Consider the following 27,145-nt stretch of genomic DNA (forward strand, 5'->3'; position numbering starts at 1 on the left):
AGAAACCAAACCATTCTCCAATTGATAAATGGGCAAAGGATATGAACAGACAATTCTCAGAGGAAGAAATTGAAACTATATCCACTCACATGAAAGAGTGTTCCAAATCACTACTGATCAGAGAAATGCAAATTAAGACCACTCTGAGATACCACTACACACCTGTCAGATTGGCTAAGATGACAGGAACAAATAATGACAAATGTTGGAGGGGATGTGGGGAAATTGGGACACTAATACATTGCTGGTGGAGTTGTGAAAGAATCCAGCCATTCTGGAGAGCAATCTGGAATTATGCCCAAAAAGTTATCAAACTGTGCATACCCTTTGACCCAGCAGCGCTACTACTGGGATTATATCCCAAAGAAATACTAAAGAGCGGAAAGAGACATATATGTGCCAAAATGTTTGTGGCAGCTCTTTTTGTTGTAGCTAGAAACTGGAAGATGAATGGATGTCCATCAGTTGGAGAATGGTTGGGTAAATTGTGGTATATGAAAGTTATGGAATATTATTGCTCTGTAAGAAATGACCAGCAGGAGGAATACAGAGAGGGTTGGAGAGACTTAAATCAACTGATGCTGAGTGAAATGAGCAGAACCAGAAGATCACTGTATACTTCAACAACGATACTGTATGAGGATGTATTCTGATGGAAGTGGAAATCTTCAACATAAAGAAGATCCAACTCACTTCCAGTTGATCAATGATGGACAGAGGTAGATACACCCAGAGAAGAAACACTGGGAGGGGAATGTAAATTGTTAGCACTAATATCTGTCTGCCCAGGTTGCATGTACCTTCGGATTCTAATGTTTATTGTGCAACAAGAAAATGATATTCACACACATGTATTGTACTTAGACTATATTGTAACACATGTAAAATGTATGGTATTGCCTGTCGTCGGGGGGAGGGAATAAGGGAGGGGGGGTAATTTGGAAAAATGAATACAAGGGATAATATTATAAAATATATATATATATATAATAAAAAAAAAAAAAAAAAAAAAAAAGAAATATAGCATTGAACAAAAGTCTTTAAAAAAAAAATCTATTGCATTTTAAATAGAGCTAATTGACTAAGTCTTAAATTCAAATCATTCTGGTATTCACTGAATAAGCCCCATCCAAGCCACTGTGGCTCATCATTTAGGTTTAATGGCTTGTAATGAGTATAAATAGCAATTCTTTTCTGTTCTGGCCAAAAGTTCCAAGAATCTTCTCCTAGCCTGATATTTTGGGAATGGTAAATTTCATATTTTATCTCAATACTTACCTAATCCTTAATCATTGAATAGGTGTAACCTTAGAAAAATTGAGAAGTGGGAAAACAAAACAAAACAAAACACCTTAATTTGTAAAAGCCAAGTTTCTCACTGTATTCTGAGCCATGGTCAGTCATCTTGACCTTTATCTTGCCATTGGACTTTGATGGTGCTAGAGGAGAGAGAAAAACTACTGACTTTGAAAGCTCTGCTTCACTCAAATCCTTACAAATACTTACAAGTCAAGACATCATATTTGTAATGTCATTAGTCCTCTTTGAGAACAAAGGATGAATATCAGCCCAGGGAGGGTCATGAAGTGTTGGGACATGAATGAAAAAAACATAACAACATATGAAAAATCAGGCTTTTCCCTTTTTTTTTTTTTTTTTTTTAATAATTGTCTATTTTAACAATATTCTTCTTTTTACCAAACACAAAAGCAATTTGGATGGCAAAACCAAACCAAACATTTGATTAATAAATGTACATAATTAAATCTTACAATATGCTAAAAGGTTAAGGATTTTCCTATATCACTTTCACATATTTGTAACTACAAAGCTGTTTCAATTGTCTGATGCTTAACAAACAAAAGTAGCTCAATAGATAGTTATTCTTGGAATTAATGAATTAATCCCTAGATTTGAAAAGAATAAATAACTACTGATCCTCCATTTATATGCAAATGTATCCAGCCTGGGCCTGGGCAAAATAATCCCTCCTTAGTAAAGCAAGTATTAGTTTGTTTCTTTGTAAACATGGAGCTATGAGTAATTTAATGATTTGACATAAACTTTGGTGTTTTAATTTTTGTGTTTAAGAAAAGCTAATCATGTGTGCTCTGGGCAGCAGGAGAATTCCCTGAAAATCCTGAAAACTGGAAATCAATAATGTAAGATTCAGAAGATTTCTTTAGAAATTTTGAAAGTAAACAAGCTCACATGAAAACAAATAATGGTTTGAAGGAGACTATATTCTTGCTAGAATCAACTCATAAAGGAGCAAATATACTGACATAAGTATTTACTAGGCAGTTACTGGATAGCATTCCAGAGACTTAAAAGCCTATCAATATACAAAGTAAGGCATTTTGTTCCTTTCTCCTTTTTTTTTTTTTACATGTGTTTCAGTATTGTCACAAATAGCGTTTTATCTAGTATTGCAAGCTGAAGATTAAGCGACATGATCTTTAGTTTTCCATGTTTAGCAATGTCAAAAGAGAGAAAGGTTTAACTGTGCAATGTAAAGTCTTCAGTTTAATGACATCGTTGTATCTATTCTGACATATTTAGTAGTTTCTGAACCCAAGTGTATTTCGTATAAAAAAGGTCACATATGAATCTTTTATCGATGGACTGAAAATTTATACGTTATTTGATTATATTTCACTTTTTAGGAAAAGAAACTTATTCTCATGAACTTTTTTTTTTCATCTTGAGAGAATGGTGACTCAGTTACTTTTACAAAAGAAATTAGATCCACCTAAATTACAAACTTGCAAAAGCACTTAACCTCATATCTAATATTTCTTGAGGGATTAAGAAAATCTGACTAATCAAGAAATATTTTGAATTGTTAGTTTTAGAGACAATGTTAACAATTTTTATTTACTATAAATACAATTAAAGACACATCTCACTGTTTCATCCTAACTCTTAAAAAAGGGTGGGGGGAGAGGCTCTGAAACAGTTCAGAGGCTCTGAAAATTAGGATGAGGAAGGATACATGAAATATTTAAAAGACATAAGAATCAAGTTCCTCTTTAAAAATAATAACATAGTATGTGTTGGAATGTAACTTGTGTTTACATGGTTTATCTAGTTGTGGAACACAGGGAGGAGACTTTTATGCATTTCAGAAGAGAGAACAGGATGAAAGTTGGCCAATCTGCTCCTCAGAGACAGGTATAGGACTAAAATTATATATGTCCCTTTAAAGATTTTATTAGTCCTGGGGATACATGCATACTTATGTATGTGTATACATATTCATACATACATTTGTGTACATGCATGTATGCAGACATAGAGTAAAGAATAGAAAACCAATTCAATTAACATTTATTAATGACCTACTATGTATTGGGAACTTTGATAAGCCATGGGGATACAAAGAAAAAGAAATATAGTTGTTGACCTCAAGGAGCTTATAGTCTAACGAGGGAAAACAATACACAAAAGGGACCTGGAAAAGAAGGATGATCTGCATGGAATTCAGTTCAAGGAAATCTGTAGATAGATTGTGAAATAGGCTGCAGAGTTAGATTCTGCCCTTTTCAAGGGAAGATTTGGAGAAGAATTTAGTGTTTTATTCTCCAGCCCTATAAGTAGAGACAACAAGAGGCTGAGGGAGTTGGGATGGTATTGAATTTCCAAAACTGAGTTAACAACTTGATGTGTTATGATTATATACATGCAAATGAACACATGTATACACAAAAAATGTGAAACAGCAGATCAGCAGAGAAATCAAGCCACTTTAAAAAAAAAAAAATCCAGAAACTGCCTATAGTTACCCCAAACCAGAATTTACTCAGCACAGATCACTGCATGGCTGTGCAGCCGCCTCCTGCTGTCTGGGGCTTTTCCTTGGGGCAGTTAAGCATCTGCAAGGCAGTGGGACACAGCCCAGGGCAGCCTCTAATCTTCACCATGTGGGGCTTGGCCTGAGCCAATAGAACTTCCAGCAGCAACTGTGCTTCCCAGGGCAGAGACACTTCCAGTCTGTATGCCAGGGCTATTCAATGGTCAGCTGCTAATATCCATGGCCCCATGGGGGACTTTGGCTTGGGGTTGTGACACTTTCACTGTTCAACCTCTAGCCTCAGGCAGCTTCTAGGCCACACAGCAGGGATTCTTCACTGGATACTCCCCCAGCCCAGCCATGCTAACCAACTCTGAATCACTTTCAGTAGGGGGGAATCTCTCTCCCAGAGCACCCTTGTACCTTTGCAGCCCATTCACAAGATAATTGCCATTCATACTATCCCTGTTCTGCAGAGGAAGCTGGTAACCTCTTTATCCTGAAGGCAGACCCACAGGTTTTTAAAATGAATAAAAAATGAAGAGAATGATTGACAGCTTCTATACAGAAAAAGAATGGGTTTCCAACCCCAAGGAGACTAACAGCAGACAGTCTCCAGATAATACCCTGAAGGGGAATGTTACCTGACCCCCATCACATAACTCTCTCCTAGAAGAAGAGACTATTAAAGACCTCAAAAGAGAATTAGAAGAAAAATGGGCAAAGGAAAGAGAAGCTATGCTAGAGAGTAACAAAGTCCTGAAATTTGAATTGGAAAAGATAAAGAATTCCCAAGAAAGTAGGATTTGTGAATTGGAAAAAGAAAATAACTCACACACACACAAAAAAAAATAGTGAAATGTGAAAAAAATTCCATAGAGCAAAATAACTCATTTAAAAACTCCATTGGACATATAAAAAAGAAGTAAAAAAAAGCGAATGAAGAAAATAACTCATTAAAATCAAGACTGAACAAATAGAAATGAATGATTCATTGACACACTAAGAATCAGTCAAGCAAAACCAAAAAAAAAAATAAAAAACTGGAGAAATTGTCAAATATTTACTGGGAAAATTGATTGACAGACCTGGAAAATAGATCTAGGAGATATAATCTGAGGATTATTGAACTTCCTGAAAATTATGATAAAAAAAGAGCCTAGATTCCATTTTGCAGGAAATCATCAAAGAGAACTGCCCAGAGGTAAGAGAACCAGAAGGTAAAATAGTCATTGAAAGAATTCATTGAACACCTAAAAAAGACCCTTCAAACAAAACAAAACAAAACAAAACAAAAACAAAAACAAAAAAAAAAACCTCCACAGAATACTGTGGTCAAGCTACAGAACTATCAGACTAAGGAAAAAATATTCCAAGCAGCCAGGAAACAAACAATTCAAATATCGAGGTGCCACAATAAGGGTCACTCAAGATCTGGCTGCATCCTCATTAAAGGATCGAAGGGTCTGGAATCTGATATTCCAAAAGGCAAACAAACTTGGAATGCAGTCAAGAATAAACTACCCATCTAAGTTTAGCATTGTCTTCCATGGAAGAAGATGGACATATAATGAAACAAATGAATTCCATTTGTTTCTAAGAAAAAAACCAGATCTAAACAAAAAATTTAATCTCCAACCACAAGACTCAAGAGAAGCAGAAAAAGGTAAAAGGAACTCTTGAGGAATGTATGTCTGTTGTAGATATACAGAAACTCCACATGTATAATTTGATTTTACTGATATAACATAAAAAAAAGAAAGTAGAAATGGAAAGGGGATAGTATCAGAAAACAGAAAAAGGGGAGATAAAAAGAGGGAAACTACATACGAGGAAGAGGCAAAGAAAATTTATCATATCTGAGGGAATTTAGAGAAGTGGAGGAACATTGTGTGAATCTTACTCTCATCAGAGTTGGCTCAAAGAGTAAATAACTGACATATTTGTTTTTCAGAAGATTCTCTCTCACCTCATTAAAAGGAGAGAGAGGAAAAGGGAAAAGTAAAAGAGTAAAAAGGGAAGGGTACAAGAAAGGGGAAGGGATTTAAAAGGAGGGGAGAGGGATACTAAAAAGGGAAGACTGCGTGACACAAGTGGGGCCCATAAGTTTAATACTGGGGAAAGGATTCAGGGGGGAAAAGGGGGGAAAAAAAAAAACATGATCTGGGGATAATATGATGGCAGGAAATACAGAATTAGTAATTTTAAGTGTAATTGTGAATGGGATGAACTCTCCCATTAAGTGGAGGCAGATAGCAGACTGGATCAAAAGTCAGTACCTCACAATATGTTGCTTACAGGAAACACATTTAAAGCAGGGAGATACATACAGAGTAAAGGTAAAAGGCTGAAGTAGAATCTTCTATGCTTCAAATGAAGTCAAAAAAGTAGGGGTAGCCATCCTTATCTCCGACCAAGCAAAAGCATAAATTGATCTAATTAAAAGAGATAAGAAAGGAAAATGTATCTTGTTAAAGGGTAGCATAGACAATGAAGCCATATCAATACTATACATATATTGACCAAGTGGTAAAGCATCTAACTTCCTAAAGGAGAAGTTAAGAGAGTTGCAAGAAGAAGTAGACAGCAAGACTATAATAGTGGGAGATCTCAACCTTGCACTCTCAGAATTAGATAAATCAAATCACAAAGCAAATAAGAAAGAAATTAAAGAGGTAAATAGAATATTAGAAAAATTAGGTAAGATAGATCTTTGGACAAAACTGAATGGTGATAGAAAGGATATAATTTCTTCTCAGCAGTTCATGGAACCTATAAAAAATTGATCATATATTAGGACATAAAGATCTCAAAATTAAATGCAAGAAGGCAGAAAAAGTAAATTATTTCTTCTATTGAGATGATCATATGATTTTTGTTAATTTTTTTATTGATAAAGTTGATTATGCTAATAGTTTTCCTAATATTGAATCAGCCCTGCATTCCTGGTATAAATCCCACTTGGTCATAGTGTATTATCCTGGGGATGATTTTCTGTAGTCTTTTTACTAATATTTTATTTAAGATTTTAGCATCAATATTCATTAGTAATTGGGCTGTAATTTTCTTTCTCTGTTTTTAACCTACCTGGGTTAGGTATCAGTACCATATCTGTGTCATAAAAGGAATTTGGTAGGACTCCTTCAATCCCTATTTTTTCAAATAGTTTATATAGCATTGGAGTTAATTGTTCTTTAAATGTTTGGTAGAATTCACATGTAAATCTATCTGGTCCTGGGGATTTTTTTCTTAGGGAGTTGGTTAATAGCTTGTTCTATTTCTTTTTCTGAAATGGGGCTATTTAGACTATTTACTTATTCCTGCATTCCAAGTTCTTTTTCCTTCTTTTTTTCATCATAATTTTCAGGAAGTCCAATGAGCCTCAAATTATCTCTCCTAGATCTATTTTCCAGGTCTGTCGATTTTCCCAGTAAATATTTGATGTTATTCTCCAGCTTTTCATTTTTTTGGTTTTGTTTGATTGATTCTTGGTGTCTCAATGAATCATTCATTTCTATTTGTTCAGTCCTGATTTTTAATGAGTTATTTTCTTCATTTGCTTTTTTAATTTCTTTTTGTATATGTCCAACTGAGTTTTTAAATGAGTTGTTTTGCTCTATGGAATTTTTTTTTCAATTCACTATTTTTTTTTAGTGAGTTATTTTCTTTTTCCAATTCACAAATTTTGTTTCCCTGCACTTCCTGTGAATTCTTTATCTTTTCCAATTCAAATTTCAGGACTTTGTTACTCTCTAGCATAGCTTCTCTTTTCTTTGCCCATTTTTCTTCTAACTCTCTTTTGAGGTCTTTAATAGTCTCTTCTAGGAGAGAGTTATGTGATGGGGGGCCATGTAACATTCCCCTTCAGGGTATTATCTGGAGACTGTCTGCTGTTAGCCTCCTTGGGGTTGGAAACCCACTCTTTTTCTGCATAGAAGCTGTCAATCGTAATCTTCAATTTTTTACTCATTTTTAAAAATCTATGGGGTCTGCCTTCAGGGCAAGAAAATTTCCAGCTTCCTCTACAGAACAGAGATAATTTGGACGGCAGCTGTCTTGTGTATGGGCTGCAAAAGTATGAGGTTGCTCTGGGAGAGAGTCTTCCCCCCCACTGTAAGTGATTCAGAGCTGGTTAGCACAACTGGGCTGTGGGAGAGTCCAGTGAAGAAACCCTACTGTGTGGTCTAGCGATTTCCCTGAGGCTACAGGCTGAACAGTAAAATGTCACAACCCCAGGCCAAAACTCCCAATGGGGCCGTAGATATTAGCAGCTGACTAACGAATAGCCCTGGCACATAGACCGGAAGTGTCTCTGCCCTGGGAATTACAGTTGCTGCTGTGGAAGTTTCACTGCTATGAGTTCCACTGCCTCAGGCCAAGCCCCTCACTGTGAGATTAAAGGCTTCCCCGACCTGTGTCCCCCCCCCCCCCTTCCTTGCTGGTTCTTAACCATCCCAAGGAAAAGCCCTGGCCTGCAGAAGGCTGCTACACAGCCATGCTGGGATCTTTGCTGAGTCGCTTTTGGTTTGCAGTAGCTATAGGCAGTTTCTGGCGGTATTTTATTTATTTATTTATTTTTTTAAAGTGGCTTGATTTCTCTGCTGATCTACTGTTTTGGAAGCAGAGTAGAGCTATCAGCCTATGCCAAAGTCCTCTGTTTTGATAGCTTTTCTAACCCCAGAGGCCTCCCCAGCCTTATCAGCATAATATGCTAGAGTTTAGTCTATCACTGTCTGCCTCTGGTCTTTTTCTCCACCAGTCAGTACTGACTTTTTCTGATGAAATTCCAGATTCTCTTCAGCTGGTAAGTTGTTGTATTTCTAAACTTTGTGGTTTTTACCAGTCCAGCATTATTTTTGAGGCTGAATTAAAGAGTTGGTATTGAGGGTAAGAGAGAGCTTAGAAATTTACATGTAACTTCTCCATCATCTTGGCTCCGCCCCTCCTATTTGATTTTCAAAGTCCTTTTTGAGCTGTTCCATAGCTTGAGGCCAATCTACATTTTTCTTAGAGACTTTTCATGTAACACTTTTGACATTATGAAGTGAACAGAACTAAGAGATCATTGCACACAGCAACACCAACATTATATTATGATCAGTTCTGATGGACATGGCTCTTTTCAGTGGTGAGGTGATTCATGCCAGTTTCAATGGTCATGTGATAAAAGAAAGTAGTCTCATCCATAGAGAAGATAATGTGGGGACTGAGTATGAATCACAATCTATGTTTTTGTTTTTTTTTTTCATTGTTATTTCTTTTCATTTTATTTTCTTACTCATTTTTTTTCTTTTTTGACCTCATTTTTATTTTCTAGCATGATAACTGTGGAAATATGTATTAAATAATTGCATATGTTTAATATATGAGATTACTTACTCTCTAGGGGGACAGGGTAGAGGAAGGGAGGGAAAAATTGGAACACAAGGGTTTTACAAGGGTGAATGTTGAAAATTATGTATATGTTTTGAAATTTAAAAAGTTTTAATAATAATAAAAAAGAAAAACAAGGCATGAAGGATTGAATCATTGTCCAGGATCACATCGCTAGTATTGGAAGTAGGATTGAAACTCAGATCTTTCTGATTCAAAGTCCAGCATCCCATTAATTGTACTGAACTATTTGTCAAAGATAATGGCCTTATAATGCTTTCAATTGGATACTCAATAGTTACATGATAATGTATAGTAGAAACATGAAGAATATATCAATAAGAATCACTTAATAAATATTTATCAAACACTTATTATTTGCCAAGTATTAAGTTAAGATCTGGGTATATAAGAAAAGTCAAACAAATAAACAAACAAATACCTCATACACTCAAAGCACTATTTTCTAATTGGGAAGTTGATGTGTAAATGATTATATTTACAAAATACAGACATGTTGAAAGAGATGAAATTCCATTTTTTAAATAATTATAAAGCTGGAATGTTTACATTTATGAAATCAAATGAAATAATAAAAATGACTTAATGGTGTATGAATACATACATAAACATTCTTACACAAAAAAGAAATATAGATATAAATATAGAGAATGCAAGAGAACATAATTATACATTGACATTATCTTTATAAGTATAATCCCTTCCTTTGATAAGGGCTCTGCACAAATGTGTATACACACATATAAGTATGTGTATATATGTGTGTATGTATGTGTATATATGTGTGTATGTATGTGTATATACATACACACATACATACACACATATATGAGAGAAAGAAAGAAATGAAAAAGAAAGAAAAAAAAGAGAGAGAGAGAAAGAAAAAAAGAAAGAACAAGAAAGATGGATAGAAAGAAAGAAAGATAGATAGATACCTAGATAGATAGATAAATAGATGCTGCATCAAAGCAGCATTTGGAAACCTTTGTTTTAAGTCAAGACTATGTGGAGTTTCTAGCCAGCATACTTTATGAAAATGGTTAAAAAGATCTATTGATGTAGATTCTCAACTTTCCTTTCTGTGCTTCCTTCTGATTGACACTCTGATTGTGTGAGTTTGTCTGAATGACAGATAGTTCTTGTCAATGGGACTTTATTGAAACAAGGATGAATGAAATACACAAAGAACTAGTAACATATTTGATATGCAGAGTCTTCTCTTCCTCCCAGCACCCCTATTTCAAGGTCACAGATACAGACCTGCACAATAATATTTACATTATAATGAAGACTCAAGTACTATATACTTCAATATCCTTAGAGTGTTAGTGGAAGCCTTAGGATCATAAATTTTGAAACAAAGAAATCTCAGAATTCTTTTTGTCTAAGGCTCTAATTTTGCAAATGAAGAAACTAAGGTCTAGAGAAATTAAGCATTGTATAAAGGTCACACAGTTTTCAAGCAATCCTTGGGAATAACAAAATGGGGATGTGACTCAGAATTTTTCCTTGCTATAATACTATAGAATTTCTGGCTCTAGCTTTTTCAACAATCCACAAAACTCAGAGCAAAAATAGATTCTAGTGGAGAAACCTTTGTTAATCTTAAAATAATACGTAAAATTTAATTGTGGATATTATTTGAATTATTGTTGTCATTGATTAGTATTATATACAGAATGCTTCACAAGTATTATTTTGGTTTTAAGTTTTAAATCTGTTATATACACATAATATACATATGCATATATATATGTATATATATATATATACATATATATGCAAATGCATACATACTCACCTGTATCTGTGTGTGTGTGTGTGTGAGTTTCTGTGTAAAGGGGTAGAACCAAGATGGTGGTAAAGTACAGCAAAGATGGCAAAATACAGGCAACATACTCCCAATTCTTATTGCATTAATTTCTCTCACATCCAGTAAATCCTGAGATATAGGTATCATCGGAATGGTTGATCTTATTATATAGAGAAAGAAGCTGAGGCTTGGAGAGGCTAAATGATTCCCACTAGTCATATAGCTAGTTAGTGACAGAGATGGGATTTGAACCTTTTATCTTTAAGTAGAATATTCTGCAGCTATCCTCTAACTATTAGCTTTTTAGCCACCTTAAAAAAAAAATCTGTTTCTCCAATTTTGATCATATTTGCTGGGAATTCACCTAGCATGACTCTCAATCCTCAATGGCTTTTGGGCCATATTATGAAGTACTGCAAAGCAATTCTCCCCTACTCAATTCTAAACACCAATACTTCTATCATCCAAAATCTTGAGAACATAGAGAAATAAAAATGGGGCTTTTGGGTTGAAGCTGAGATTGCTTTGTGGTGTCCCTAAGAAATTGATTGAATGTATTTTCTGATTTTTTTCAGTATATTAAATGGATTCAGCTGAGGAAGCAAGTCCCTGGGGAACAAGTTGTGTTGGTCACTGTTAAATAGGTTCTTTGAAATATTGACCTGCTTCAGATTCTTGGACTTCCACTTAGATTTTTAAGAATCACTTTATTCACATTATAAACTGTTCAGTATTTCAGAGATGAATTCCTATCATACCACTAGAGTTCCTGCAACACAAATTTTTACTATTTATTTCTGATGGTGCAAAAATCCAGAAAAACTGCTAGTAGTATCAAGATGGAAAGTCCTGGTCTATGTCCACACAATGGCAAAATTGTTAATTAATTCAGTGAAGTTGATTGACATTAAAATGGGAAAATAACTAAATAATTCTATTATTATTATTAGCTATGCCAATGACAATATATAGATACATTTTCATCTCAACATAGTCAATTTTCTCAAATTCAATTGAATTAGATTTAATTTTATAATCACTTAGGTTTCACATTATGTGTTAGTCACTGTTCTGTCTTAGGAAATTCAAATAAAAATGAAAGTATCAATTATGATGGCTATCCCACACTATTTACATGAACTCTTTCCAAATGTTTAAGAAACATTAATATTTTTTAAGACTCTACACAGGTGTCACCTCATTCAGGCAATATTTTCCAGTTCCCCAAACTGCATGTGACATTTCTATGACTTTGCCTTTCCTTTATTTACATTTGTCTTGTATATATTTATTTATTTATTTATTATTCCTGCAATTAGAATAAACTATTCTGAGAAGAGTAACTCTTTTTCACTCTTTGTATCCTATGCTTACCACAATGCCTAGAACATAATGAATACTTACTAAGTGCTTCCTAAGTGATCAATCATCCTTACTAAGGCAGGTAGGTACCTCTTTGAAAACTATTAATGATCAAGAGGGATTTATACAGAAATGCAAAACTGATGACAAAATTCATCTAGAAAAACAAAACTTAAAGAATATCAAAAGAATGTATGAAAAACAATATGAGGTAAGGTAACAGTAATTTCAAACTGTATTACAAAGCAGTAATTAACAAAATAATCTGGTACTGCATAAGAAATACAGTGATCAGTAGCATAGATTAGGTACATAATAGTATTAAATGAGCATGATATCTACTCTTTGAAAAACCCAAAGATCTAAGTAAGTAGTAAGTAACTACTTGGAGTAAGAACTAACCCATTTGACAAAAATTGCTGAGAAAAATAGAAAACAGTAAATATGTACATACAAACATTTCACACTATCTATAATAAAGTAAGTTAAAAATGGGTGAATGACTTAGATATAAAAAATAGTAAATTAGAAGAATATGGGAAAGTTCCAGATATAGGAATAAGAGAAAATGTTTTGATAAAACCAGACATAGAGAATATAACAGGAAGTATAATAGATAATTTTTATTAAATGAAATTTTAAAAGGCTTTTGTACAAACAAAACCAATGTAGATAAAATTGGAAGGAAAATAGGAAACTAAAGGGAGAATATTTTTTTCTAGCAAGTTTCTTTGATAAAGGTCTGATTTATGAAATAAATAAGAAACTTAGCCAAATTTCTTTAAAAAAAAAAAAAAATAAGGTAGTATTCCTGAGACGAATACAACCATTTTCAAATAGCTAAAAGGCTAAGAATAAACACTTACTATTAGAAGATTACCATGTTAGATACAACAGATAGACCAAAAAAAAAAAAAAAAAGAAAAGAAAAGAAAAAAAGAAAGAAAGAAAGAAAGAAAGAAAGAAAGAAAGAAAGAAAGAAAGAAAGAAAGAAAGAAAGAAAGAAAGAAAGAACCTTCAAGTGATATATAATCAACTAGGAAAATGAAACAAAATTGTAAATAAAGACAAATAAGGATAACATATTTTTCATAGGTAAAAAAAGTGCTAAATGGAATAATAATAATAAAAAGCCATGAAGAAAAATTGGTCTCTGAGCTAAGCTTTAAATGAAAATACAAATTTGAGAGGGAAATGTGTGTAAAAAGTACATTTATATGTAATATAACTTCTTTAAAGAAACAGATATTAAAGTGATAACTAGTAGTCTCATTTGACTGGAGCATAAGTGCTTGAAGGATATGTTCTGGAAATAAAAATGAACTAGTTAAACACTAAATAAATAAATAAATAAACTGATAAAAAAAAGAAGCAAGATTTACCAACCTGTGTCACTTAGAAGATGGCCATGCCTTCAATAGTAATAGAGAAATTTGGAGGATGAATATATGAAGAATTAAGTGAAAGGAGAAAATAAAACTTATGATGAAGACAGCTTGAACTAAGATCATAAAAAAAAAAAAAAAAAGAAAGAAGAAAAGGGTCATACACTAATACATTGTTGATGAAATTAATAACTGATTCAACCATTCTGAAGAGCAACTAGGCTCACAGGGCTATCAAACTGTGCATACCCTTTCATATAGCTGTATTTCTATTGGACTTGTATCCCAAAGAGATCTTAAAAGAGGGGAAAAAAATACTCACATATGCAAAAAAGTTTGTAACATCCCTTTTTGTGGTGGCAATGAACTGGAAACTGAGTTTTCTTAGAGGCCTATCTCTCTCCTTGGTTCCAAGAGCTCTTGCCACTAGTCCTTTGCCTCTACCAGCTTCAGCTTCTCTTCCTCTGAATGTCTCCAGCCAGCACAAAGGTGGAAGTTGGAATGAATGTGACTCCGGCTCTGAGAGTGAGCTTGTGTTTTAGAGGGCTTGTGGGAGCTCCTCCTTATATATGCTCTCTTAAAGGTGTGAATCTTGTGGAATTCTAATACATTAGTGAGCTAGAGAACTGTTAAGTACCATGCTAAATTAGATAACTGACTTAGCACCTTGTAAGAATTCTAACAGTTAAGTGCTTCCTAGATTTGGGTTCAGTAGATATTGAGAGTTAGAGCTTATATTTATCAATTGTGTGAATGTGAGAAAGTAATATTCTCTCTGATAATAGTTTCCTCATCTGTAAATTGAAGATTATAATATTGATAAGATTGACTGTTATATATTAGAAATATGTCTCAAGTTTTCATGGATCATTGCTTTTTCTAGACTGTTATAGGAGCCACCTGCTTGTGGCTGCTGGATGTTACAGGAACCTCCTACTAATGGCTGCTGGAGATCTAATTCTGACCAGCAGAATAGATCCCTTCATGTGAGAGGATAATAATGATACAAGGGTACTGAAAGGCAGTTGCATTCTCTGACCTTCCTCCTCTTCCCTCTGATTTTATTTTATTCACAATTCAGAAGCACAAACAATATCTGAGGCAGTAAAGGCTGATTTGCAATTCCTTCAAATATGTTGTGATTCACAGCTGTGGGGCTTTCAGAGAATGGACCCACCTCTTAATGATACAGTCCCCTTTAACTCTTTACAATTTTTCTGGGTTTAACACTTAGGCAATGTCCTTAACGCTGGACAATTTGGGGAACCATTAAATGTGTGATTATAATAATTGAAATACATTTTATTTGTTGAATTATCAAGAATATTTTAAGGTTGCTATCACTAGATTTAGTAGTAACATGAAAGACAGTGAGCTTCTGATATCTAATTCTAGATAGTAGGTAATTTCCTGCTAGGTGTTCAGATATTTAACTGATACTAAATGTGCATAGCCCTATCCATTGTGTTGCACATCTATTATTCTTATTGGGTCCTTATCTAATTTTCATTAATCACTAAATATAGACTCCAGCAAAAAACACAAAAAAACAAACAAAAAAAATATTTTATTGCATTGCTAGAGTGAACTGCTTCCACAAACCAAATCCATAAGATGAAGATTTTTACTTAATACTTTTTTGTTTAAGGAATTCATGGGAATGTTATTCAGGATACCTTTTAATTATATTCTTTCATCTAAGTTATTAGGTTCTGTATTCAGAAGAAACATTGTATAATAAAGTATTGAACTTAGAATCAGAGTGACAATGATTCAAATCTTGCCTTAGACACATAATCATTTTGTAACCTTAGGGAAGTTACTTAATTGCTCTGAGGTTAGTATACTTCATATGAAAAAAATAGGAGTTAGAATCAACGATTTCTCTCATCAGTTTCTGTTTAAAATTAAGATCTTATGAATAAGTTTTTTTTTTCTTTTCTTTATATACTCAACAAAAGTACTTTCAAGATTGGTTGAATTTTTGGATTCATGACTATTTTTTAACTTTTTCATTAAACAGTCTGGCTTTTAACCTACAAAGCAAAAGCAGTATAAAAAGATTTCATTCATTTGAAAGGATCCAGATGCTATGTAACATTCTTTTTCTTAGGTTTATTCTCTGTCTGTATGACCTAGGATAAGGAATTTAATTTCTCTATCCTTATTTCACTTATTAATTAATTAATAAGACTATTAAACTCTTAAATTATGACTTCTAACACATATTCCAAAGCTAGATACATAATCCTAAACTTATTTTGTGTTTCTTATCTAAAAGAATGTCACATGGATTAACAGCTATTCATTGAATAAATGTGTGTATCAGGAGATGTAACTAACACTTTTTTATTTTTTGTTTCCTTTCTGTTCTATCTAAGTTTAACAAATGTGCTGTTATGCTTTGTGAAAAAGAGATGTTAAAATAGTTTCAATTAGGGATGAATATCTATGAAATTGATGCTATATCTCTATTTGAATATATTATACATCTTATGGTTTATTTTATTGGGAAAACACTTTAAAAGATTGATTTAAATTCCTGAGGAAAAGGGAGCTTATATAAGAACTAGGTCACTGACAGCCTGGACTTTGATGAATTGAAATATTTTCCAACAGTTTCTAATATTTTGCTGAATAAGAAATTGTTTTTCTTCTATCCTTAAATGATCACATCATGAAGAACTCTTCTTTATTTGCTTTCAAAATTTTAATCATTTTTACCCTTAAAAAATCACGGTTAAAGAGGGCTATATACTCTTGGGATTGTACTTTCTTAACATCACTTCCTCTTACCTTATTATTACTTCTAATGTCAAGGGACCCCCTAGCCTAGTAGAGTCTCACTGAAGCTGCCTTCTCCAGCTCCTGTTGTGGGATGCTGGTATAACTCAGGAGAAGTCACTTAAACGCTGAGATGTTCTTATCTATAAATATAGGATAACATCACCTATCTCTTTTCATAGCAAGAATTGTATGATAGATACTTTTCAGATTTTTTTTAAGTGATTGAAGAAAATCATCAGCTCTATACTTCGTCCAACTCAATATGACACTAGCAATAGAATTCCCCTCTATTTGTACTGGTACTGATGATTTTACTGAGACTTATCACGATTATCACATGGTTGGTAAGAGGAGAGATTGTATCAGATCCTTGAAAATCCAATATTCAATTGAGCAGTTTCTTAGTTTAGTTTAGTTTCTAAGTTTAGTTCTTAGTCTAGACAGGAATAATAGAAAACTGATGAACATAGTAATAAAATACTTAAAGGCTGAAATAGTAAAAGATTCTGTACCACTCCTTATTTTCCTTGCCTCAGAGCATACTTCCTTCTGAAACTACATAGTTAAAATATATTCTAATAATATTCATAAGTATGGATTTAATTTCCTTATAAAAATATCCCCATATTGACTCCTATAAGATGTATAATTGTTTTCACACCATACATTCTGAAGAATTAGTTTCTTTCATAACTCAGCTCAAATGACTTTTCATAAAAAGCTTTTCTTGATTCTACTACCTACTACTATATATAAAAATATCTGTATACATAACTATACATATATATATATATCCATACACATCATGTGACTATATATATGTAAATATGCATTCTTGTGTATACTTAAATGTGTATAGTTTTCTTTGAATAAAAGGAAACTCTACTTTAGGCAATGTCTGGAAAATTGTAAACATATAAGTGCTTATCTTTGTATACTCAGTACTTGATACATGAAAGGAACTTAATAATTGCTTCTTGATTAAGTGATTGATTAATTGGAGGTAAATTTCAGTAGGTGAATGTTTAACTTGTATTGAATGGAGTCGTCTGTTATTTTAATGTCTCCAGAAATAAATACTCTATCCCATCCCTCAGTATTCAATGGATTTGGGGGAGCACAATTTTTTCTTGATGCTCAAAAGATGCTTATACTTTCATTCAAGTCAATTTCCTCTTCTCCACAAAAGGACATTACATCATCCCACCTCATCTTACTTTGGGAAAGAGGGTGGGTGGAAAGAAGGAGTATATTCAGGTCAACATAAATAGATAATGAGGCGATAATAATAGATGAAGATATACACATCAGTGGTAATAATATTTCTACAGAAGAAATAGATTTGTGGGTTTTAATGCTCAGGATGCATAATGGATGGAACCTGTTTTATAAGAATGGAATATCTGGCTGATATAAAATCAAATGCTAGGGTAAAGCCTATAGTTGATGCAATTATATTAAATCCCTTGTTAAAATAACATGACACTTTTTAAAACTGTCAATTAAAGTATACAGTCTGAATAGGATACACCATATATTCTATACTACTTAAATATTAAAGACAAAATTGGAGAGATTCTGACTTTATTCAAAGTAATAAAATTAGAAAGAAATCAATGACATTAGAACCAAAAATGGCATCACAGGGTTCCACCTTTGCTGAAGACAGAATTTTTTTCTGAAAGAGACAAAAAGGAATTCAATCATTTCCTTTTCCCATTATAAATGTATTGTAGTACTATATATCATCTTTTCCAGAAGAGGTATCCTGTAATTCTCAGATGTCATGATCTAGCCATTGGTTTCACATTTATATATCTTTTGATCAGTGGAAGTTTTCATCTAAGTTCTAGCTTTTGCATTTTTTTTCATGTTTCTTAACACCCTTTTCTACAGTTCACACTCACTTTAGAATTCTGTGATCTACAATGCCATTACTGTGATGTCCTATTATATTATCAGCTGAAAAAGATTTGTGTAAATGACAGTGTGTAAATTTTATGTTTAGCAACTTTTTTTTTTCCTGTGAGTTATATACCAAACAGACTTCCAGGAGCTATTGCATGACATTTGGGATCTAGCACACACATTTATTTGTTTCACCAAGTAAGTGAAATTTTCCTCATGTAATGTATTCAAATCACATATAGGATATAAAAAGTAAATGTGCAGTATGCAATGAATGACATTACAACAAAATATTCTACAATAAAATAATACAAAGCAAAAACATGAAGGCATAAAAATTATTATTCTCTTGATGCTTAATTTACCAACCTTTTAGGTCAGCAAAATTGTAGACAATTTATTCCTTTTTTATTTTTATTTTTAACAAATGCAATAGGGAATAAATTCAACTCAAAGGCTGTATTATTCTTTGCATGGTCGTACAGTGAGTAAACTGGAGAAAAATAATAGCTAAAACCACTAAGCATTTTGCAACTTAATTTCTTGTTAATGTATCTGTAGCACTATAATTATAACATTTTTGTAGTAGATATTTTTACTCCATCAATTTGAGACACTTATAAATCATAATTTTAATTACAAGTTGCATGTATATTTCAATTGATCTTTCATAATAAAGAGGGATCATTTGTATAATATTCTTTATCTTACATTTGAAGTGAAGAGATGTGTTCAAACCCCAGTGCTAACACTTCCTAGCTCTAGGATTGTGGGTAAATAACTTAGATCATAAGATGTTAAGATGTCAATTTAAAACAGAAAGGGGACTTCCATTCTGGTCTCCTCATTTCACATATCTAGGAGAAACAGCTTCAAAAAGATTAGATGATTTAGCCAGGATCACACAGCAAATAAGAGTCTTGAGTTTGGAAGTGAATACAGCACACTCTTCACATTTGTTCACTTGTTTTCTCACAATCTTGCCTTAGAGATTCAGAACACCTAGATTTTCAATAAGGCATCTGAGGTGATATAAGCAGTCAATGTGCTAATCAAGAAGAAGCAATGGGACCCCTTGCACTAAATCTCTAATTAAATTGAAAATATACTGAGGACAACATACTTCCATGTACTTCCATACATCCATGCTATGTTATTGCATCCTAACTATTAAGATCATTATTCTTCTCAAATGAACATAACTCTAAAAAAGAATGTCTCTCTGTATTATAAGTTACATTGGTGGAAGTTTTTACAGAATAATATAATATATTAAAATGAGCCATATGAGTCTCATTTGCTCTCTCATTAATCTGCAGCAATATCAAAGTAAAAGCAAATGTGCTATTACAAAGATTCCCCAAACAGCTGCCAGTTTAAAATGTTATATGAATAGTCAACTTTGAGAAGAAATCATGGCATAGAATGTCAAGATCAAAATTTAAATTTTAAGAAGTGGGTAAAAGTGAAATGAGTAAAATATAATTGTGAATCATAATCCTGATGAGTTGTTCTTCTGCTTGGAAATATATAGTCTTGCATGATGAACCATAGAGTCACCATTTCAAATGTACCAAACTTTCAATTATAAAAGATTTATAAACTATTGTGCAAATGGTCGACTGGAAAACTGATTCCCATAACACCCTATTTTAACTTCCCATCTAATAAGATGTGATTCATTGATACCTTCTGCTTGTTTCTCAATTACAACCAAGAGGCTCTTAGACTCCTTGAAATACAAATTATAAAAGTAGGTGGAGTCATAGGATCACAGACATAGGAATAGAAGGTACTTAATCTGACCCTTTACTTGAAAGATGAAAAAAACAAAAACCTAAAACATCAGCATGAATTGTCCTGGTTACAAAACAGTAATATTCTATAATTGCCTGAAACAATTATGTAGAAAATTGCTGAAAAAAATCTCACCATCAAACTTTTTGAAAGTAGGATTGAACCCAAATTATTTTCAACCTTAGCCTGATTCAGATCTGATTCAGTCAACCCAGCCCTATCTAGGTTAGGTGATTAATCAAGCTCTAGAATTTCCAGGAAAAGTAGATTTGTCTTGGAAAGTTGCTAAGGAAGAGTTCTAGTCAAAAAGGACTTTGCTTCCCCAATCTTACCTGTAAGTGACAGAACTCTTTATGAAAATTATTTTAATTTTACATGTGGTTCTCCTTCCAAACCCTAACTTTCCTAGACTTTAGACTACAAGGATTTTGATATCCATTCTCTCTCACACCCTTATCTTTAGTCATAATATGATTCTTTTCAACTCATGTCCTTAATCCAGGTAAATCTTAGGGGAAAATAAAACAAAACAAAAACAAAATAAAATACACAACATCAAAAACAACAACATTAAAACAAACAAAACAAACAAATAAACAAAAAAAAAAAACCTTTTTTCCCATCTAGCCTCCAAAGATTCCTGCCCAAATTTTCAGTTTCTAGCACTGATCCTTAAGTAACCTAATCTGATGAAGCTTTCATTGGCTTTTAAATCTGGAAAATTTTTCTTGCCTTTAAACACCATATTCTGTCTTAGTTGATGGTCCTGAGACAAATTATAATTGAGTAGTTCTTATGACTTATTTAACCATTTGTGATAAAATTGAGAAGGTTGTACACACACAAATACATACGCATGCAAAATATGTACACACATACATATATTTTATAAATATTACAAATATATAGTTGCCTATTCTCTCCAGTCAACCTTGAGCATATTGAAGAGGAGTCATTTTTCTTTCTTTGATTTCACTGTATGTCACAGTGACTAGAAAACAGTATCTCTTTAAAAATGTATATTCACTTAATTTGACTTGGAAATATTAGAAACTGTTCTCAGAATATCCCATTTGTGTCAAAGGCAACACTTTTGGAGCCACATGGAGATGACTACAAACATAACAGGCAGTCCAACTTGATCTCAGTAAATTTGTCTTCTCTCCCTACATCCTTAACCTTATGTCAGGCCTCTCCTCACAAGAATCCATATAAACCAGGACCCCTAGTCCTAGGCTCCCAAGATCTGAGATTACTCTAAGATGGGTATTCTCTAAACTAACTTTCTTTGCCTCTCACAAACTGCCACCCACTGATGGATCTTTTATAAAATACCCTGTTTTTGAAATCTGATTGCACTGCCAAATTCATCCACCTCCACATCTTCCTGAATTGATGAGCAATGACTTCCTCTACCTCTTTAGTCATCAGCTTTGTCCCTATGTGGATGAAATAAATATAATACATAATTGCTATGCTCTCTTATAGGTGCTAATATTCTATAATTGGCTGAAACAGTTATGTAGAAATTGCTGAAAAAAAAATCTCACCATCAAACTTTTTAAAATGTAATCAGCAAAACTTTTCCTTCCAACCCTCAATCTCTGTCTCAAATGAAAAAGAAAAAAAACAAAAATTTGCAAATGATGCAAAGCTAGGAGTGATAAAATATATACTGGATGATAGAATCAGAAACCAAAAAATATGTTGGTATGTTACAGAATTGTAGTGAATCTAATGAACCAAGTCTCAATAGAAATAAGTATATATATGAAAATATGTATATTTATAATATATATACACACATATGTGTACATATGTATATACATATATATAAATCTGTATATGTAATATCTCTAAACACATATTATTTTTAAAATATAGATTTTTTTTCCCATAATTTAAAATCAGGGAGGCATTGTTAGTCAACAATTTACCTTAATTTGATTCAGCAGTTTGATGTAGTAGCCAAAAGACTAAAAGATCTATTTTCCATAAATAAGAAGCTGATACATATTCCCTTCCACAGTTTTATTAGGTTTCACCTAGGGTATTGGGTCATGTTCTTGGTGAAACAACTTCAGACATACTAATAAGTTGGAAGAGAGGACAATTTGGCTTTGAATCAATATTATATGAAAATTAATTGAAGGAACTAAGTCTATGTAATTTTGTGTGCCATAGCCTCAAGAGTATAAGAATTATCTTCATGTATTTGAAGAGTTATCATATGAGATACATACAAAAGTTCTTTGGGGTCCTAGAGGACAGAACCCAGAGTTATACAATCTTTGCAAAAGAAAAATCCAGACCATTTAGAAAGAAGGTCCCACTGCCCTGATGAAATAGCCTGTTCTGTAGATTATTCTCTTTCATTGTCAATCTTCTAATAGTGTTATAGTGAGGTTTCCTTTCAAGCATGGGTTGATGGCATGATTCACTTTAATTCTATTCTTACTGTCAGTTCAAAGATTTTGTGAAAGTAGCTTCATATGCGAGAGAATGATTTAATCTATTCCATTTCAAAGAATGTATGGAAAGGTTGAATTGAAAGGGTTATAAAGTGAAAAAGAAAGGCAAATGCCTAGATAATTTTCACTATGAGAAATAAAATTTAAAAACTGGAAATGTCTAAAGATCTAAGGCAACATTTTTTTTTCTAGAATTACCAATGTATTTATTTCAATTCCAAATTCTTTGTATGCTGGAATTTATAGAGGGAAGATTCTAATCATATTTCACTTTTGCCCATAATATTAATGATAAGAAACATAAATTATGGAAATAAGCATAGTTGGGAACAATTTATCATTGTATTTTAGAACTTACTCAAAGTTACAAGTATGTAATTGATCCAAATATGATTTTCATCTCAAAAATGCTCTTTAAATGAAGTTGTAAATGACTAGTGATATAACTACATGAGACATTAATATTTCAATTAATTTCTTTCATTTTTCTATATGACAAGTGCCCAAGTAAGAGATTTGGAAATTTTAAAACATACATAAAAGAAACAGAACATCTCAATACAGAAATATACTTTTAGACTCTTTGAGGATTCTTGAGAAAATAATACAAAGAAGATGGAATTATATGTTGATATTAAATAGTATAAACTATCATTGTGGTTTGTAAGCTTTTCCCCCCAAGAATTAAAAAAAACAACAGATTGAGTATGAAGGATAGAAACAAAAATGGAAATATTTTTAAAATATTTTGTTTTGATTGTCTTTAATCTTTGATTTTTTAAATCCATCTGTCACAAAGCTACCAAAATTACATTCCTAAAGCACAGGTCTAATTAAGTCACAAGAAACCCCAATGACTTCCTATTGTTTTGAAAAAAAAAAGATACAGACTCTTCTAGTCATCATTTTAAAACTTTTAAAATTTGATTACAACATGTCTTTTCTGATGTATTTATAATTATTCTGCATCATTACCTATGCATTCTATCTAGATTAATTTGCTTGGCTCAGAGTGCTTAATTTTGCATGTCTGCCTCTTCAGAAGCATGACTATATTAGTTGTTCATATTCAGTCTCTTCCACTGGAACTCCACTAACAGGAACTCTGATTCAGAGACAAGTGATGTAAATTGTGTCCCCTTTAACTTTTGGGGAGCCCTGAGGCTATGTCCCCCTTTTTGGGGGGAAGTTTCTGAATATCAAACTCTCCTCTGAAAGAGGGTCACACTCAAGGAGCCCAGTTGGTTGGTCTCATTTGTTTGGAGATCCAGGTCAGGGATATGGTCACAAGATCTATTGAGTTAAAGATTAGTCCAGAACCACTCCCAATAGCTCAAATTCCCAAGAAAAGTTAGCTCTTTTCAACTGAAGATCTAGGCCAGGGGCATTGTCAACATTGACTCAAACTCCCAGTTAAGTAATCTCATTCAATTTTAAATGGAATTGAAGCACCAAATGGCTAATAAAAGACAACTCGGAACCCCAATTCTTCACAGATGTCCTAAACAGGATTATGCTTGACAAGGAAGCTGTCTTCTTAACAAACTATTCTGTCAGGACTTTTTGCTCACTGGTGAAGATATTCTCAGTGTTAATCTTTGCTATTTTATTAACAGGACTTTTTGCCCACTAAGTCTGCCTTCCTAGAAAGCTGGCCTTTTTTTTTTTTTTTTTTTTTTTTTTTTTCCATACAGATTTCAGATTCTTTCACATAAGACCTGCACCTCCTACCAGATGGGATCTCCCACCCCAATTCTCACATCTCATCATTTGCACTTCATCACAAGAGTATCCCTTCTTCCTCTCAAGCAAGATACCCCTTTCACCAATCTTTTCATTTTCACTGGCTGTTCCACATACTTTTCCTCATTTCTGCTTTCTGGATTCTTTGGCTTCCTTCAAATAGTGGTAAAAATCAAATCTTCTTCAGGAAAACATTAAGGATCTTTCTTAATCCTAGGTCTTCTACTCTTGAGTATTTTTAATTTATCCTGAATTTAGCTTGTTCATATTTTGTTATTTTCATGTTGTTTCCCCTCTTGGTAGGACCATCTTTTCACTTAGGACCATCTTTTCACTTTCTTAGTATTCCTAGCATTTAGAATGGTACTTTGCATACAGTAGGCGCTGAATGAGTATTTATTGATTGATTGACCTCCTACCCAAGGCATTTTCTAACCCCCCTCCATTTTTTAGTATTTTTTCCCTAAAATTGAAATTACTTTTATTTAAATTTTATATTTCCTTTTCTAAGTAAAATGTTGTTTCCACTTAAGAAAAGATAAGCTCCTCAAGGGCAATGATTTTTATTTTTCACTTTCTTTCCCTTTTATATCTCCATTCTCTTTCACTGTGCCTGACATATAATAGGAGCTCAAAAATGTTTTATTGAATGTAACAAAAAGGGACATAATGTGATATTTCTTATGAAATTTGAAGGGCTTTTTAATTCATTGTAATATTGGAACGCTACTGCTTTATAGATCAGCATGGGGTAATGGTGGATTCTGAAGCAGGACAACTTGTGTTCAAATGAAACTGTTATCACTAGCTGTGTGACTTTGTGAAAATCCCTTAACCTCAATGAGTTTCATTTTCCTAATCTATGAAAAAAGTTGGGGTTACATTTAATAGATTCTGAGGTTCTGTCCAATTCTGAATGTATAACTTTCTGACTCCTAACTAGTGCTGAGACTTTGAAAACAGTTAAATTCAATTAGAAAAAGGAAAAAAAAAAATCCCAAGCATTCATTTAAAATTCTGCGTTGGTTTTTGCCTTCAAAGAGATTTGATACATATTGTGAAGACAAATATATGAATTTTTATAACACAAAATAGAATAAAATAAGTGCAATGATTAGTAAATAGTAAAACTCTCAATCTCTTTAAATTAGCTTTAATTGGATTTCATACAGTAGGAATATATATTTTTTTAAAAGTGAATATCTTTAGATGTCAAATAATAGATCCTACTTCAAGCTGAATAAAATTAGAACCTTCAATATTTTAGACATTTGCATTGATGCCATATTCTTTGAAAACTTCCAGCTGTGTGACAGTAAAGAGCCATTATGCCCTCCCCAAATATTGAGCCACAATATGCCTAAGATTGCAGCAATATGCTAAAGAAAGGCAACTTGTTTCCACAAGTAAATGAGAATCACAAAGAATAAAATTTGAGTATTTTGCTTACATGAGAACACATAACACATTTATTCATTTAATTTGTGAAATAAAAAAGAAAAATTATTTTTAAACTGAATGTCATAATTTTCTGTGATTATATGCCTATAGCTAAACTGAGCAAACTTTGAACTTTATATTTAATAAGTGGTTTAAGTTTTATTGACTATTTTCCATCCATCATTATTTATGATGGAACATGTTTAGTCTCCATTCCCATCACTGTAACACAATATATAAGTGAGGCAAAATCATTTAACCTCTCTTTAGACCTTAATTTGTTCACAAGTAAAAGGTGGGCACATATATGGATTACATAGTTAGTGGATTTAAAACATAAATTCTTCATCAAATGCCTCCTATGTGCAAAATATTAGGACAGGTCCTAGGAGAAATTGAAAGATAAATGATTTAAAATGACATAATTATTGACCAAGATTTTCTAGAAAACTTATATAGGTATCTCTATTGTTATTCAACCATTTCAGCCATGCTTTACTCTTTGTGATAGTCATTTAGAATTTTCTTGACAAAGATATTGCAATGGTTTGTCATTTCCTTCTCTCATTATACACATGAATATACTGAAGGAAAAAGAGTTAAGGCTAGGCTCACACAGGTAGTGAGTGAACTAGCTCTTCATTAGGGAGCAATATAACTTAGCTCAATTAAGAGAGAGGTCCCAGGTTTTTACTTGAGTCATCTTTTTAAAGTCCCTAGAGTAGCCAGATAAGTACAGGGACAAGATGAAGATGGCTTTTATATATCTCAAAGTCTTCTCCTTCAGCATTCTAAAGAAAGAATGTTTCCTTTCATGCTCCCTTTTAAAGCTGGAAGTCATAAAGGCCCCCAAACTTCCTAAAGCTTTTTGTCAAATCAAAGATGCCTAAAGAGGTCTCCTTTTGCCAACTTCTTCCTGCCCCTTAGACATAACAAGACATTCATCTTCACCAATGAGGACAGAGACCCAAAACAATGGAATTTGAGCCAGGTGTTACACAAAGAACAGCAAACATCAAATAGTCCTTGCTCTTAATAGTAGAGATAACAGGCATATATAAGATATAGATGAGATAAGTTGGAGTAGTGTCAGAGGGAAAGAATTAAAAATAAAGGATTCTTTAAGAACACGGAACTTTAACTGAGACTTGAAGGAGACTAGGAAATCCAGAAATAGTATTGCTGATTTGATTCTATCAAATTTCATATTTGATCCTGGAAACAATAGGGAACCCCTGGAATTTATTGAATA

This window comes from Sminthopsis crassicaudata, chromosome 6 (genome assembly GCF_048593235.1).
Source record: "Sminthopsis crassicaudata isolate SCR6 chromosome 6, ASM4859323v1, whole genome shotgun sequence".
NCBI classification, from domain to species: Eukaryota; Metazoa; Chordata; class Mammalia; order Dasyuromorphia; family Dasyuridae; genus Sminthopsis; species Sminthopsis crassicaudata.